This window comes from Scyliorhinus torazame, chromosome 6 (genome assembly GCF_047496885.1).
Source record: "Scyliorhinus torazame isolate Kashiwa2021f chromosome 6, sScyTor2.1, whole genome shotgun sequence".
NCBI classification, from domain to species: Eukaryota; Metazoa; Chordata; class Chondrichthyes; order Carcharhiniformes; family Scyliorhinidae; genus Scyliorhinus; species Scyliorhinus torazame.
This window is the reverse complement of record NC_092712.1, coordinates 262,901,902-262,920,352: the sequence shown is the minus strand read 5'-3', so window position 1 is coordinate 262,920,352 and position 18,451 is coordinate 262,901,902.

Below are 18,451 nucleotides of genomic sequence, written 5' to 3'. Positions count from 1 at the left end.
ACATACCTCAATGCCATCTATTCTATTAGCCTGGGGCTCAGCATTCTCCTCCACAACATTATCTTTTTCCTGAGTGAATACTGACGAAAAATATTCATTTAGTATCTCGCCTATCTCTTCAGACTCCACACACAATTTCCCATCCCTGTCCTTGACTGGTCCTACTCTTTCCCTCGTCATTCGCTTATTCCTGACATACCTATAGAAAGCTTTTGGGTTTTCCTTGATCCTTCCTGCCAAATACTTCTCATGTCCCCTCCTTGCTCGTCTTAGCTCTCTCTTTAGATCCTTCCTCGCTACCTTGTAACTATCCATCGCCCCAACTGAAACTTCACACCTCATCTTCACATAGGCCTCCTTCTTCCTCTTAACAAGAGATTCCACTTCCTTGGTAAACCACGGTTCCCTCGCTCGACGCCTTCCTCCCTGCCTGACTGGTACATACTTATCAAGAACACGCAGTAGCTGATCCTTGAACAAGTCCCACTTATCCAGTGTGCCCAACACTTGCAGCCTACTTCTCCACCTTATCCCCCCCAAGTCACGTCTAATGGCATCATAATTGCCCTTCCCCCAGCTATAACTCTTGCCCTGCGGTGTATACTTATCCCTTTCTATCATTAACGTAAACGTCACCGAATTGTGGTCACTGTCCCCAAAGTGCTCTCCTACCTCCAAATCCAACACCTGGCCTGGTTCATTACCCAAAACCAAATCCAACGTGGCCTCGCCTCTTGTTGGCCTGTCAACATATTGTTTCAGGAAACCCTCCTGCACACACTGTACAAAAAACGACCCATCTATTGTACTCGAACTATATCTTTTCCAGTCAATATCTGGAAAGTTAAAGTCTCCCATAATAACTACCCTGTTACTTTCGCTCTTATCCAGAATCATCTTCGCCATCCTTTCCTCTACATCCCTAGAACTATTAGGAGGCCTATAAAAAACTCCCAACAGGGTGACCTCTCCTTTCCTGTTTCTAACTTCAGCCCATACTACCTCGGATGAAGAGTCCCCATCTAGCATCCTCTCCGCCACCGTAATACTGCTCTTGACTCGCAGCGCCACACCTCCCCCTCTTTTGCCTCCTCTGAGCTTACTAAAACACCTAAACCCCGGAACCTGCAACATCCATTCCTGTCCCTGCTCTATCCATGTCTCCGAAATGGCCACAACATCGAAGTCCCAGGTACCAACCCATGCTGCCAGTTCCCCTACCTTGTTTCGTATACTCCTGGCATTGAAGTAGACACACTTCAAACCACCTACCTGAACACTGGCCCCCTCCTGCGACATCAAATCTGTGCTCCTGACCTCTATACTCTCATTCTCCCTTACCCTAAAACTACAATCCAGGTTCCCATGCCCCTGCTGCATTAGTTTAAACCCCCCCAAAGAGCACTAACAAATCTCCCTCCCAGGATATTTGTGCCCCTCAGGTTCAGATGTAGACCATCCTGTCTGTAGAGGTCCCACCTTCCCCAGAAAGAGCCCCAGTTATCCAGAAATCTGAATCCCTCCCGCCTGCACCATCCCTGTAGCCACGTGTTTAAATGTTCTCTCTCCCTATTCCTCATCTCACTATCACGTGGCACGGGCAACAACCCAGAGATAACAACTCTGTTTGTTCTAGTTCTGAGCTTCCATCCTAGCTCCCTGAAAGCCTGCCTGACATCCTTGTCCCCTTTCCTACCTATGTCGTTAGTGCCAATGTGGACCACGACTTGGGGCTGCTCCCTCTCCCCCCTAAGGACCCGGAAAACACGATCCGAGACATCACGTACCCTTGCACCTGGGAGGCAACATACCAAACGTGAGTCTCTCACGCTCCCACAAAATCTCCTATCTGTGCCCCTGACTATAGAGTCCCCAATTACTAATGCTCTGCTCCTCTCCCCCCTTCCCTTCTGAGCAACTGGGACAGACTCCGTGCCAGAGGCCCGTAGCCCATGGCTTACCCCTGGTAAGTCCCCCCCCCCACAAGTATCCAAAGCGGTATACTTGTTTCTCAGGGGAACGACCGCAGGGGATCCCTGCACTGACTGCTTTTTCCCAGTCCCTCTTACAGTTACCCACCTATCTCCAATCTTTGGTGTAACTAATTCCCTGAAGCTGCTATCTATGACCCCTTCTGCCTCCCGAATGATCCGAAGTTCTTCCAACTCCAGCTCCAGTTCCCTAACTCGGTCTTGGAGGAGCTGGAGATGGCAGCACTTCCTGCAGGTAAAATCAGCAGGGACACTAACTGCATCCCTCACCTCAAACATCCTGCAGGAGGAACATTGCACTCCCTTCCCTGCCATTCCTCTAACTTTCTACCAAGATCTGGCTAACAACTAAATTAAATTTTTTATAAAAAATAATAATAATATAATAAAATATGGTACTTACCTCAGACCAATGGGTTTTATTATTAGGTTAGAGGAGGAGGGCGGGTGGGAGACACTACACGTGTAGTGTCTCGGGTTTCCTCTCCACCAGAATTTATTGGTGAGGGTCTTCCCAGACGTCCGCAGGTCGACTTCCTGTTCCCGCCTAAAAAACTAATTTTTTTTTAAAAATTCTCAGCTCCTGCTGAAATTGACTAACCAGCCAGCTCCACTCCCGCCGAAATCGACTGGCCTGCCCCTGCAAAGACAAGTGCTTTTAAAGGACAGACTTACCTCCCAGCAGCCACTTCCGCACTGCTCCCGCTGAAACTGACTCACCAGCTGTTCTCCCGCCGAAATCGACTGGCCTGCCCCTGCAAAGACAAGTGCTTTTGCAAAGACAGAGATATGCAGTAATAGAGAAAGAGGTATTGGCTGCGACATGGGCTTGTGAAAAGTTTGCAGATTGTTTTCTTGATCTCCGCTCCATGATGGAGACTGAGCACAAACCCTCAGTGACACTTAAATTCGGAGGAGTTAGTAGAAATGCCCCCACAAGTGCAATGATTCAGACGAGGAAGATGGGGGTTTGGCGCAAAGCCATGTGTTCTGGGTAAACAGTAGACTACAGCAGATGCTTTGTCCCGTAACCAAGTGGAAAGACCTGAACAAGATGATGCAGCCCTTTTTAAAGAGGAAGAAACTTTTGCTTCAACAACAACGAGCTGATCACTTGGACAAAGTGAGGGTGAGAGAGGAAGAATATTGTTCCAGCCAGATGTGGAATATGACAAACACCACAAGGCAGACAACCTATTGGACCTCATTCTGGTAGACTAGTGAAACCATGACAGCTGTTGTCCACTTAAAAGAGAGGGGGGAGAGAAGAGGACCTAAGAGAAGTAAACCAGATTAAGGACTGCAGCACCAGGGTTAAAGTGGTGTTTTGTTTGATCTTTCTGTTATAGAAATGGATGTCAGAGACTTGGGGTTAGATGTAGAATAAGGGGTTGGTACTGCCTGTGCAATATGCTAATTTGGTACATCATCGCTGCCAGTGTTATCTGGCAGCCGGATTCTCTACTCCTGTCACTTGGCAATGGGAATTCCCACTGAAGCCACCCTACACCGTGGGAACCCCGTGTGGTGGTAGTGCATTGTCGGCGGGAACAGGGAATTGCAACAGCTGGAAAATTCCGACCATAATGCCACATGATCTTGCTCTCTCTTGTACAACTTCATGGTAAGATGTAGCCCACAGTAAAATGTGTTCCAATAAAGTTTGTGTCCAGAATAGACCTTTTTAATTCCAGATTTTTTATTGAATTCAAATTTCACCATCTGCAGTGGCAGGATTTGAACCTGGGTCCCCAGAGCATTACTCTGGGCATCTGAATTACCAGTCCAGTGACAATACCCCTGTGCCACCGCCTCTTCCACCTTGGCTTGTTACTCCTGGAATCACTAGCACGTGACACTAGAAGTAAGCCAAATGATAGCATCTTTGAGGCCCTGTTCTTTAACTTCCACCTGAGCTTTTGAAATTATGGGCAACATTTATTGTCCCCATCTCACCCAGAGATGGGGGGGATTCAGAGGTGGGGGGACGGATGGACATGTGATTGGATGGGAAGGTGGGGGTTGAAGATTCTGCCATCTTTCTGCCTCCATCTGATTTAGTTCAGAGTAAGAAGGATAGAGGATGACCTTCCCACCTGGAGGTCAGGTGGTGTCATTTTAGCACCACATGGGCCTACCACAGGAGAGGCCTAGAACCTGCTGGAGGGTTCCTCCATTTCATGCCCTCTGTAGTCCAATGAAGACACCCACTGGTAGAAATAGAGGGTCCTCGAGTAAGACACTCCTCTGCCATTCAAATCAACTTCCCTCCACCACTTGCTGGACTCTCCCTGTTTGGCCCCAGTGAACCTGCCCCATACACCTCTATCCTGGTGTTCCGTTACTGATCTTTTGCCTGGGCTGCAGTGCATCTGTGTACCCTAGCACTAGGTAAGCAACACACAATACAAACGCATATTGGTGGTTACAGAGGTGCCCGTCTATCTGTCTGACTATCAAATCATCGAATCATAGAATCTCTACAGTGCAGAAGGCGGCCATTTGGCCCATCGAGTCTGCACTGACCCTTGGAATGAGTACCCTGTCTACGCTCACTTCCCCAGCCCATCCCCATAACCCCGCCTAACCTTTTGGACACTAAGGAGCAATTTAGCATGACCAATCCACCTAACCTGCACATCTTTGGACTGTGGGAGGAAACTGGAGCACCCAGAAGAAACCCACGCAGACACGGGGAGAAAGTGCAGACTCCGCACAGTCACCCGAGGCTGGAATTGAGCCCGGGTCCCTGGCGCTATGAGGCAACAGTGCTAACAACTGTGCCACTGAGCTGCCCCAAAGAACAGCGCCCAACATGGGTCCCCCATGGCAACTTCATTTCTGCACCTTGTTGTGCCCACCCCAAGCAGTTATTTGTCCCATGGTGTCACAGATGTGCTTTATATTGCACTCTGCCAAAGTGTCAATGGTTTTGACTCCTGGAAGATTACTGCACTGTCCATCTCTCCTGGTCTGCTGGATGGCCAGACATTTGCTGTCCTCCAGAATGCCCTGCAGCTACATGGCGATCATTTCCGAGAACGTGCATGTTATATATTGTTGGCATATCTGTAAATATCTATGTAAAGAGCTAGCAACTAATTAGCAAGGAACAAATTGATATGTGTAAGTGTTCCAGGGAACCACACAGTTGTACTGGAGACTCATGTGAAGCGTAGTAGAGCAAGTTCAAACCAGTCCTTATTTTGTACAAGACAGCATGACGAGTTAAAAAGTCCTGATCTTTCCAATTTTAAAATGTGATTCTTGCCAATATCTGGGAGCCAAAAGACAACACATAGCAGTACACTCCAGGAAATTCTCCATCTGCTGTATGCCCTGCAGTGACCCCAGCCACTCTTCAGACTCAGATGCCCTGAGCTTAATTTCAAGCAACTGAAGGTGCTTCCTGCACACAATCCACAATTGATAGGACGCAGGGCCTAACTAGCATCCTGTTTGTGGGAATACAACACGAGTTTCTGCTGCTTCTGTAAGGCCTTTGACAAGGTCCATCATGGCAGACTGGTACAGAAGGTGAAGTCACACGGGATCAGAGGTGAGCTGGCAAGATGGATACAGAACTGGCCAGTCATAGAAGAATGAGAGTAGCAGTGGAAGGCTGTTTTTCTGAATGGGGGGCTGTGACCAGTGGTGTTTCACAGGGATCAGTGCTGGGACCTTTGCTGTTTGTAGTATATATAAATAATTTGGAGGAAAATGTAACTGGTCTGATTAGTAAGTTTGTAAGCAACTCAAAGGTTGGTGGAATTGCAAATAGCGATGAGGACTGTCAGAGGATATAGCAGGATATAGATCGGTTAGAGACTTGGGCGGAGAGATGGCAGATAGAGTTTAATCCGGACAAATGTGAGGTAAGCATTTTGGAAGGTCTAATACAGGTGGGAAATATACCGTAAATGGCAGAACCCTTCAGAATATTGACAGGCAGAGGGATCTGGGTGTACAAGTCCACAGGTCACTGAAAGGGGCAACACAGGTGGAGAAGGTAGTCAAGAAGGCATACAGCATGCTTGCCTTCATCGCTCGGGGCATTGAGTATAAAAATTGGCAAGTCATGCTGCGGCTGGATAGAACCTTAGTTACGCCACACTTGGAATATGGTGTTCAATTCTGGTCGCCACACTGCCAGAAGGATGTGGAGGCTTTGGAGAGGGTATAGAGGGGTCTACCAGGATGTTGCTTGGTATGGAGGTTATTAGCTATGAGGAGAGGTTGGGTAAACTTGGTTTGTTCTCACTGGAATGATGGAGGTTGAGGGGCGACCTGATAGAAACCTACAAAATTATGAGGGGCATGGACAGAGTGGATAGTCAAAATCGTTTTTGCAGGGTGGACGAGTCAAAGGGAATTTTTTACGCAGAGGGTAGTGGGTACCTGGAATTCACTGGCGGAGGAGGTGGTGGAAGGAGGTACGATAGTAATGTTTAAGGGGCATCTTGATAAATACATGAATAGGATGGGAATAAAGAGCTACGGACCCCGGAAGTGTAAAAGATTTTAGGTTTGATGGGCAACATGCTCAGCGCAGGCTTGGAGGACCGAAGGGCCTGTTCCTGTGCTGTACTTTTCTTTGTTCTTTGCTTTGTTGCAGAGTTAAATGGTTAGCTTCATGTGTTGCTCAAAGATTTGAGATTCCAACCCTCCCGGGGTAATTTGGGGTAGACTGGGCACTTTCCAGCTCCAAAAGTGATGACCTTAGGCTCATTTGTGAGTATGTGTGGCCATATTCAACCAATCCGTGCTTGCAAAACTCATAATATGATATCTAACATTGGATATGATTCTACAATGGGACAGCACTTGCCAATCAATCCCAAGTGTGCTAAGAACTACACCAATAACCATTTTAGATTATTAGTTGGGCTCGCAATGTGTCTCATTTATACTTGCTAGAAGCTACAAATGTTCACACATAGGGGGCTGGATTCTCTAATAATGGGGCGTTTCACTCTGGTCTTTCCTTAAGAAAGTCCTGTGATTCTCCCATCTGCAGGGGGCTGGCAGGGCCCCGGAGTGCTTCTCGCAACTCTGGCTGCGTTTAGGTGCCCCGCACTTCCGGTCGGGAGTCCGCGCATGCGCACGGCAGTGGCTGCCCCGTGCGACATGGCGGACTCGCACTGCGGGCCGTGATGGAAGAAGTAGGACCCCCCATGATTGCGCGCGCCCACGGATTGGTGCCGCCCAATCGCTTGCCTGGCCGTCCATGGGGCCCCCCCCGGTGAACGACCCCCCCCCCCCCCCCACCAGGGCGGCCACGGACTGAGTCCGCAGCCGCCACCCAACATTCCCGATGGCCGATAGGTGGTTAGAATCCCGCCGCCGGGATCTCGGCCAGTTGCGCATGGAGAATTGCGGAGGGGGAGCCTCTGTCAATAGACTCCCTACCCGCGCTGCGTAGTTTGCGCGCGCGATTCTCGAGCAATTCTCCGGGGACGGAGAATCGCGGGAGCAGTGCCGGTCTGAATTTCTGGGTTGCCGCCCATTCTCCACCCCCCGCGCTGAACGAGATTTGGGCTCGGAGAATCCAGCCCAGGATTTTGTCCTCTGCAAGGCAGACGGAACACGTCCAGGCATTGTGTCTATCTTTGAATTAAACTAAAGCCTGGGGGACAATTGTTCCCTTGTGCATTCTCCATGGCAACACATCAGCCAATATAGTTGACTTGCCAACCAATCAGCACTTTGTCTGATACATTATAAATCATTGCTCCCTTTGAAATTTGGCATTCTTGCATCTGTCCTGATGAGTGCAAGATGAAAAACGTTACCAGTATGTCTCTTTTTTCAACAATACTCAACTTCTACACCACTAAGTAACTAATTAATTTTAATTTACCCCCATTGATCTAATTATGAATTACTCTGATTATTTATTTTACTGTTGGCATCTTGATTTAAACTACTTAGCATCTCCTGCCCCTTTTGCACTGAATTCTATTCTTACCAAATTTCCGTCACCTTCCTGTTTAGAAGCCACTTCAATTAGCAAGTTCACCCAAACCTCACCACGTGCTGTACTTGTTCTGATTTCAACCAACTATCAGCCGTAATAGCTCAGTCAGTAGAGCGTTGGACTGGTGATTTTAAGGTCACCGGTTCAATCCTGGGTTTCAGCACAAAGCCACATGCTGGTTTTCCTTGGTATCCGCCAAGAACCAACTATGTGATTCTTTCGAATAAGAGTTCATGAGAGATCAAATTTGATACAAAAAGGCCACTTTCCATAGAAACCCTACAGTGCAGAAGAAGGCCGTTCAGCCCATCAAGTCTGTACTGACCCTCCAAAAGAGGCTGTATCCACTCCCGCGCCCTATCCCCGCAATCCCACAAATTGATCATGGCCAATTCACCCAATCTGTGTATCTTTGGACACTATGGGGCCACTATTTGGTATGGCCAATTCACCTAACATGCACATCCCTGGACCGTGGGAGGAAACCAGAGCACCAGGAAGAAACCCATGCAGACACGGGGAGAGCGTGCACATTCCACGCACTCATCCAAGCTGGAAACGAACCCGGGTCCCTGGCACTGTGAGGCACTAGTATTCCACTCGGTGAGGAATACAAGAAACTGCTGGTGAGAGGTAGGGGGCTGGATTCTCCGCCCCGCCGCCCCACATTTCAGGTTCACCCCGCCGGCGGGATTCTCCGCTATGCCGGCCGGTCAATGGGGTTCCCCATTGTGGGGCAGCCCCACGCCGTCGGGAAACCCCCGGGCTGCCGGCAAAGTGGAGCACCCCGCCGGCGGTGAATCCAGCCCAGGAAAGCGAATTGGTTGGAAGAAAAGATATGGAGAGCTTGGCCTCTTACTGCTGAGCAGGATAATATTGTGAAAGTTCAAGGCACAATTCTCTTAAATCAGAAATGTCCAGTACTGATCTATGATTCGTAAATGCTAACGAGTACTGGAAAAGAAATCAGAGCTAATGTCTGAGAAAAGGAACGGTGCCATACAGACTAAATAGCTTAACATTGGCCTTAGCGAAGATAAATGAATCCTTACTCAAATATGCAACTCAAAACATCTAGAAACAAAATATTTTTAAAAAAGCATGGATTGCAAAAGGAGGATATGTTTGATTAACTCAAGGCGTCGAGGACCTGGGCTTGATCCCAGCCCCGGGTCACAGACTGTGTGGAGTTTGCACATTCTCCCCGTGTCTGCGTGGGTCTCACCCCCACAACCCAAAACGATGTGTGGGGTAGGTGGTTTGGCCATGCCATGTGAAATCATAACTTCTTCATCTTTCATTTCCTACCACGTCTTCCAGGTACTCCCCCAATATCCGCATCAGGGTTGGAGGCAGCGTGATAAACAATTTGCCCTTGTTTTATTGGATGACCTTTGTGGGCATCCTCTACAGACCCAAGGCCTGAAGTGTTAATTTGACAGACTTTCTGTGGGGCAGCTGTTCCCTCTCTAGTCACAGTGGCTGAAGCTGAAGGGGATAGAGGCAAGGGGAATTCTGAAGGGCCAGAAATCCTCAAAGAGTCCTGAGTGAAGGTCCCCAGGGTGTCCAACAGCTGCTCCTCCTCCGTTTGGGCACCTGAGTGCCCCTGCCTGACTCCTTGAGGAGAAGGGGCACCTGGAGTGAGGTTGAGATGCTTGTCTCCCTCTTAAATTGCCACAGTAAGATCCCACCCATGTCTAGAGCAAAGGAGTGCAGGTCGGTGAGCATCTCCACTAGAAACTTAGCATTCTGCTGGATGAGGTTCTCAATGGCGTTTGCCTTCCTCCCCATGGAGAACTCAACGTGCGCACAGGTTAGAACCATTCATCAGCGAGCAGGTGAACAGGCTCCTGTGCCTCACATGCCACTCTGTTGAGGGCCTCTGGCTGATGAACCCCACCTTTTGCAGCATCTCCAACATCTCAGTCAGGGTCAATCCCAAAGGTTCATCATCCGACTTGGACATCTCATCAGTCAGCATGACTGACTCTGCCTCGTTCTGCTGTGGACACATGTCCATGTGGTGACCACCAGAATGTGAGACCCTGCCTGAACTAGATCCAGTGCCCACCAACGAATGTGTCTCTGCGGTGGTGGAGGGGGCAGTTAACTGCTCTGCTGGCTCTATAGGTGCATTTTCTTCCTCCTCCCCAATGTCCTCAGCTCTCTATGGGCTGGACGTACTTCTGGACAGTGCTTCTGCTTCTGGCCTTCCCCTCTTCCTGCTGGCACCTGTAAAGAGAGCGCGTGTGACTGCATGAGCTGCCTCCGAGATGCATGACCCTTAGATTTCTATGTGACTATATTCTATCTGGCTCCTTGCTAGATGAGGGCCACCCACCGACCTCTCCATCTGAACAGGTTTGCTCCATTTCCTCCCCTGTCAACTCACCTGCCCACTCCTCGAACTCCATAATGTTCCTCAGTTCAGGCAGGACCCCTCCTGTCTTTTCTCTCTCTCTCTTTCTCTCTCTCCTGTTGTGTTGTAACGTTTCCTGCACAAAGAGAGAAAATGGGGTTGAGAACAATTGGGTTTCATGTATCTTTCATTTGTCTCCAGTTTTACAAATAACCCATTGGATTGTGTACCAACTGATTTATGCATTGCAGGTTGTCCACCAGGGTTCTGGGGATCATCCTCCAGAGCCTGTGTGTCCTTGCCAATGATGCCCAATGACCCCTGTACCATTCAGTGAGGTGAACATGATCAGCTGAGGGTTCACTTATGACTATCTGTTTTCAACATTCAGGGCAGTCCTCCAGTGGAGGCCATGGCACTGACCACCCTGGCAACTTTCACCCATGTCGGGTTGGTCACATACTAGGCCTCCTCCTTCTATCCTTGGGGTAGGGTATACCTCACCTGAGAAGCACATTGAGGGAAGGAGTACTGAATGAGAGGGGGGGGGAGCAGAGTTCCCTGGGATTGCTGGTCCATCTCCTCCTTCCAGGCACCTTTTAAATATGGCTCCTGGATATGACAGTAGGGACACATCATCCAGCTGTCTCACCACACAATACATTGGGAACCCCCCCCCCCCCCCCCCCCCCCCCGCCGCCCCCATCCCATAATTAATGAGCGCAGTATTGCTCGATTCAGCTCGAATTCCCATCCGGCATCACGGCGCGAAATATTCCCGGTTTCCACCCCCACCAAGGGTCTTAGGTCCGGAACAGAAACTCCCACCCAACATGTCCGAACATTTTGCAGGTCTCCATGTAACTATCCTGCCACAATCTGTGCACTACATGTTAGCAGGTTTTGAAGCATATGGCCAAGAAAGATATGTTGACTGATAGGACTGGTTTAAACTGCTATTGTGCAGTTGAAGCATATGTATCTATCCATTCAGTAGCCAGCTTGAGATGCCAAATAATTATTGGCAATACACAGTGTCAACTTGTTCGATTAAATAAAAGGGACTATTGAAAAATGGTACAAACACTGACAGTAGGAGAGTCCATCTCTACTAATAAAAAGTACAGTTGAATATTTACAAAATTGATATTTTACCATTCTTTATAGTCCTTTCACACCCATGGCTTTTTCTGTGAGAATCATACAGTCAGAGAATAATTACTGCATAGAAGGACACTACTGGATTCATCATGCCTATGATGGGTCTTTGAATCAGATATCCAATTTGTCCTACTCCAAGCTCCTCCTATGGAGCTCTGCCAATTGTTGTGGGCCAGGGTTTAGAGAAACACAAAGTGTATCATGGAGTTCACCTGACCCACAACTTTTAATAGATTGTGGTATGGGGAGCACACGGCCCACTCTACAGGTGTGGTACAGCAGAAATGGAAAAGTATTTTTGAAAGCAAAACAATGTTTATTCTATGAACTCAAGTTCACCTTTTTAAAACATACAGTGAACATCTTAGCAACCATTAATTCAAATACAACCCCCAAAGACTATAACACTAAGTAATCCTTTAAGCTTTCCTTTTAACATAAATACGACCTAAAAACAAAACCTTTAGCAGAAGCACATCAGGTTAAAGTCACTACTGAAAACATTTAGAATTCTGAATTCACCAAATGATCTAGAGATAGTCTTTCCATGGCAGAGAGATCAACAGTACACCTGCTTGGTCTGGCTTCAGCTCCAACACTGAAAACAAAACTAAAACACACCCTGAAGCAAACAGCCTAAAACAAAAGTAAAAAGCTGACAGACAGCCCAACTCCACCCACACTTTGACATCACTGATAAACACCCATTTCTTAAAGGTACATTTCTTAAACATCCATTTCTTAAAGGTACTCTCACGTGACACATCCCCCCAAGAAAAAAAAAACCCCATCAACTTCAAGATGGTTTCATTTTTCGCCTTTTCACTACCCTTTAAGAAATGCACACGGTAAATATACATTTTTGTTTAAAAAAACAACACATGCAAACAGGTATAAAAAAGGTCCTTTTTTTTTCGTTCTTCTTCCTCCAACTGAAATCCGTCTCGATTGACAGTCTCATTGAACAAGAAGGTCTCTGCACGATCCATCCATTCCTCTATGCCTCGGCATTTCTCTTTAAAGTCAGATACTTTAGTTCAATCTGAACACACAGTCCCTTGTAATTCTCCAACACATGAGCATTGGTTATCACAGCTTTCAGGCCGCCAAATGCCTGTTGAAAGTCCGCTGTCCACTGAAAATTTTGACGTTTCTTCAGCAAGTCTATCAGTGGAGCAACCACGTTACAAAAGTTTTTCACAAATGTTCGATCAAATCCACTCATGCCAAGAAATCGCATTATTTCCCTTTGTCTTGAGGGTATCGGGAACTCTGCAATGAAAGTGACTTGGGTTTTTCCAAATTCACTTTTGGCTAGGTTTATCACCAAACCCGCCTCCTGAAGTCGATCGAATAACTCCATCAGATGTTTTAAATGTTCCTTCCATTTCTGGCTGAAAATTACCAGATCGTCGATGTATACCGCACAATTGGGTAATCCTGAAACGACTTTGTTTGTTAACCGTTGAATGTGGCTGGCGCATTTATCATGCCAAATGGCATAACTTTGAATTGGTATATACCATCTGGAGTCACAAAAGCTGAACTCTCCTTCGCCCTTTCGGATAAAGGTGCCTGCCAGTAACCTTTAAGTAAATCCAGTTTGGTAATAAAAGCTGATTGTCCCACTTTCTCAATCCAATCCTCCAAACGTGGGATAGGATAAGAGTCCGTTCTTGTAACTGCATTAACCTTTCTATAGTTCACACACAATCGTTGGGTACCTTCTGGTTTTGGTACTATCACTATGGGTGAGCTCCATTGGCTGCAACCCACTTCAATTATGCCATTTTTAAGCATACTCTCAATCTGTTTGTTAACTGTGCCAATTTTAAAGGATTAAGTCTGTATGGACGTTGTTTGATTGGAACAGCATTTCCCACATCTACATCATGTATAGCCATTTTAGTACTGTAGCCATCTGGGATGGCCACTTCCCGATTACAAAATGGACACTTTACAAAGATTGCAGGTAAAATGGACAATACTGCGAAAACAAGCAGGTTCAGGGTTTGTCTGTTGATTGGAGCCGCAGCTCCCAGACAAGACCAAAACTGCAAACCCATTAGCATACTAATGGGCCATCTCCGGGAACAAAAGAGTACCATTTGAGTAAGCGATATTGAGGCAGCCACCCCGGCACAAAGCAGGCCAACGGCCACCTAGGACACACCCAGCCTTCAGGGCACCCACCCCTTTATTGGGTGAAATTGATAGGAATGATCAAGAAGTGGCCCAATTGATTGGGGCCAAGTTCAAGGCCCGCCCAAAAGTGCGTGAAGGCCCTTTGGGTATAAGAAGGAACCCCCAAGAGAGAACTGTTCTCTTGGCTCCGGCTCTCACTGAGGAGAGACCTGCCCAACAGCTGCACTAGAACAAGTAAGTCCAAGGTCAACGCATGCTACCAGACAGATGACCTTATCTTTTCCCCTTCACCACTTCGATCCCAGCAGCCTCAGAACCGAACAACGGCCATTGTTCCTTTGACTGAGTGGTCGCCCGAAGTTAAGTATAGGCTTTAGCAGTAGTGATAGTTTAGTATGTAGTATTTGTGCCTGAGTATATTTAACTGTGTGTGTAAATAAATACGCATTTGACTTTGAACTAACTAACTGGTGTATCGAGTCTTTGATCAGTATTTGGTTTGAACCTTGTGGCGGTATCAAAAGATACCTGGCGACTCTAGAGCAAAACGTAATTAGAATTAAGGAAGGCGACCATATTGACCGCCATATTCAGAGCCAAATCAAGAGAGAAACAAATAGCAATCCAATTTATTGGCGACTACGCCGGGACTCGACCTAGAAGTGGCCTAATCACTCCGAGAGAACTCAAATTTGAATTGGAATCCAATTGGAAACAGAAACAGAAACCACAAGTGTGAGAACGATACTGATCAAACCTCCGAGATTCGGAAGTGTGTTAATGCATGCGTACTAACAGGAATATAAGGTAAACCTGAGAGATTTTGTTGTGTAAAACTCTCGGGAGTTTTGTAGGCCGGAAAATAGCGTAAGCCGTACCCGTGTTTACATCACCACTTTATCACCCCCAGTTCGAGAAATGTGTTTTGAAAAGATTGTCCTGCACTTGGGAACAATCCGTCCAAGGCAAAACCGCATTTGCAAAACCAGAGGAAGAGCAGGCAGACATGAATCCAGTTAGGACGCACCAGAACCCTGCATGGGTAAATGAGGGCAGGAACAGCCCACCGCAACCCAAATCCCAGGAGTGTGACAATTGTGGGCAATTGGGACACTTTGCACGAGAATGTCAAGCCCCACAGAAGCAGCAGGAAATCCAACAGACAGGCACCCTAAATAAGAATAGGGCAAAGCCAATCCATAGTGTTAGCGCCAGTTCAGAGAACGCAGACATGAACGACACCGACTGACCATGTTCGGGCTCCCCAACTTGGGTCTGCGACACCCTTTGGGCCAAGTCCGGTAGACCGGTAGGAGCAGGCAAAGTCCGGGGACACCCCGTAGAGTTTCTTTGGGACACAGGAGGGTACCGCACCACGCTCAATTCCTCCATGATGTTTCAACGAGACACGTGGCCCACAACAGACACCATCGCACTCAGTGGCTTTACAGGTCATTTACAACAAGGCCACATCACAGCCCCTGTAGCGATAGAAATAGGGAACATTACGACTAAACACCCCATAATTTTGGTCGATCTACCCCAGACAGCTGAACACATCCTAGGAATCGATTTTATGAGCTCCCACGCCTCTCATTTGATCCGGTAAATAAATGTGTATGGAGAATTGCAAAGGCAGTGCGAGCCCCCGCCACGCTCACAGTTGGAGAGTATGAAAACAGAATCAGCACAGCAGGAGACTTCTGGTTCGACACCCAGCCATTAGTCAGAATAAAGAAGTTAGGGAAGTCCTGCAGCAACACAAAGCAGCATTTGCACAGCACAAGCACGACTGTGGCAAGATAGCTGGTTGCCTGAACATTACAGGTCCCGGCCCCAGACCCCAAAAGCAGTATGGTTTTCCCCAAGAAGCAGAGGGAGAGATCTCCAAAGAAATCGAGAGTCTGCTTGATCAAGGCATACTCCAATCAGTAGCCTCCACAAATAACGCACCAATTTGGCCCGTCAGGAAACCCGATGGATCATAGCGACTGACCATTGATTACCGGGAACTGAACAAAGTAACCCCAGTAGCAGCCCCCACCGTAGCCACAAGTCCCGAGACCATGCTCAAACAGGGACTACAGTCAAAAAAAAATTCGGTTTTGGACATTAGCAACGGCTTTTGGTCCATTCCATTGGATAAAGCATGCCAGTACAAATTCGCCTTTGCATTCCAGGGACAACAATATACGTGGACATGCCTTCCACAACTTCCCCTCCATTTTCCACCGACAGCTGGCAAATGGACTAGCAAAATTTTCCCAACCCGAATGTCTGTTCCAGTATGACTTGCTACTACAGACAGACACAAAGGGAGAGCACATTTCGCTTCTCGCCGAACTCCTGGGACTCCTAAAACAGATTGGATGTAAAGTCAACCCCAAGAAGGCCCAGATTTTGAAAGAAAAAGTGATTTACTTGGGGACAGTAATCACTCATGGTAAACGCGAGATCGAGCAAAAGAAAATTGACTTGATCGTCAAATTGCCCCGTCGCCATAATGTCTCAGCCCTCCGGTCATTTCTCGGACTGGTTGGCTACTGCCGAAATCATATTGATGGTTTTGCCACAAAACCAGCGCCCCTATCTGAACTTCTCAAGAAGCAGGATGCTGTGGATGCTTTAAAGAGAGTCCTCAGCACAGCCCTCGCATTACAGGTCCCAGATCCACTTCCCCGTACGCAATCGAAGTTGCAAGCACCGACTGAACCCTTTCGGCCGTGTTCCTCCAGGAATGCCATGACCAATTACACCCCATGGCATACACCTCACGCGTGTTAGATCCTGTCGAGCAAGGATTTTCTGCCTGTGAAAGGCACCTGCTCGCAGTTTTTTGGGCAATACAGTACTTCGCTACAGCACAGGACTCAACCCCATCACCATTCTCACAGAACACATCCCAACACAGCTATTACTAGATGGTCGACTTAAAGATGGCACAGTCAGCCAAATCCGCACAGCCCATTGGACCCTTCTTCTACAGGGACGGGACATTACAGTTAAAAGAACCAAGACCCACACTTTCCTAGCTGACAATTTGCAATATGCAGGCACCTCACATGAGTGTGAGATCATCACCACAAAACACAACACAGGCCCATTTATACCCAGGACAGCTCTCAGGAAAGCAGGTGATACACCCCAGAGACATCAGCCCACAGACACGTGCGCACCCTTGAAAATTTATGTGTGTGGCTCCTCCACAGTTTTGAATGGAAAGAGAATCACTGGTTGCGGCATTTATGTAGAGGACGCGCAGGGACGTGCCCTAGATGAGATTTCATTAAAGTTGCCAGGACATCTAGGCTCGCAGGCAGCAGAACTGGCAGCCATAGCATATATCGTAGACCACCCCAACTCGTTTCCGACCCCAGCAGACATATATTCGGACAGTTTATATGTCTGTAATAGCTTAACGGAATTCTTACCCCTGTGGGAAACTAGAGGATTTGTTTCCGCAGACGGAAAGCCCCTACCCTCAGCCCCATTACTCCGACATGTCCTAGAGACAGCTAAAGATAGGAAATATGGCATTATTAAGGTCCGCAGCTATCACCGTTCTTCCCCCCATGTAACGTTAAAGCAGACGCCCTAGCGAAGGCAGGTTCCAGACATGGTTACTTTTGGAACCCCACCGAGAGCACCCCAGTACACGTGGTTCAGGTCTCACAGACCAACATTCAGGATCTAGTGAAAGCCCAGATTGAAGATGAAAATCACAGGGAAGTTTTAAAAGGAACCTTCCCAGCGACGTGCAGTAAGTTTAAGAACGCAATCACCATACATGAAATGAAAATGAAATGAAAATCACTTATTGTCACAAGTAGGCTTCAAATGAAGTTACTGTGAAAAGCCCCTAGTCGCCACATTCCGGCGGCGCCTGTTCGGGGAGGCTGTTACGGGAATTGAACTGTGCTGCTGGCCTGCCTTGGTCTGCTTTCAAAGCCAGCAATTTAGCCCTGTGCTAAACAGCCTCTGTGTGATTTTGAAAGAAGGCATTTATGTAGTTCCCAGCCAGGACAGGAACCAGATATTTGTCAGTTCCATGACAATCATGGACACCAAGGCATTGAACCCACCCTAACCAACCTCAGACCTCTCAGCTGGTGGCCTGATTTAAAAGCCGATGTAACCCATTACATTGAAAATTGCTTGATCTGTGTCCAGAACAATCCGGACAGATATGCAAGAAAGGCTCAGCTTAGTCACACCCGCCCTGTTAATGGCCCCTGGACGAATTTGCAGATAGATTATATAGGACCCCTACCCTCCTGCAGAAATGGTTTTAAGTATGTGTTGGTGGTCATCGACACCTTCACAAAATGGGTGGAAGCTTTTCCATCCAGAACGAATACGGCCAAAACAACAGCTAAAATCCTAACACAGCACATCTTTACAAGATGGGGCCTCCCACGCAGTAGAGAGTCCGATCGAGGCTCCCATTTTACAGGACGAGTAATGAAGAACGTCCTCACGATTTTCGGAATCAGGCAAAAGTTTCACATAGCCTACCACCCCCAGTCAAGCGGCATTGTAGAGAGGATGAACAGAACTCTAAAAGCCACTCTCAGGAAAATGGTGCAACAGAACAACAGCACCTGGGATTCAGTTCTCCCATTTGCTTTAATGTTCTTACAAAACATGGTATCCACGTCCACAGGGTACACCCCCTACACCCTCATGACCGGACGCCCCATGAAAGGGACAGAGTATTTATTAGGACTGGATTTGGCCAGCCCCGCAGTCACCGCCCTCGGGCATGAAAATGCTGGACAACAATTACTTGAGAACATAAAGGCAGCCCAGCTCACAGCA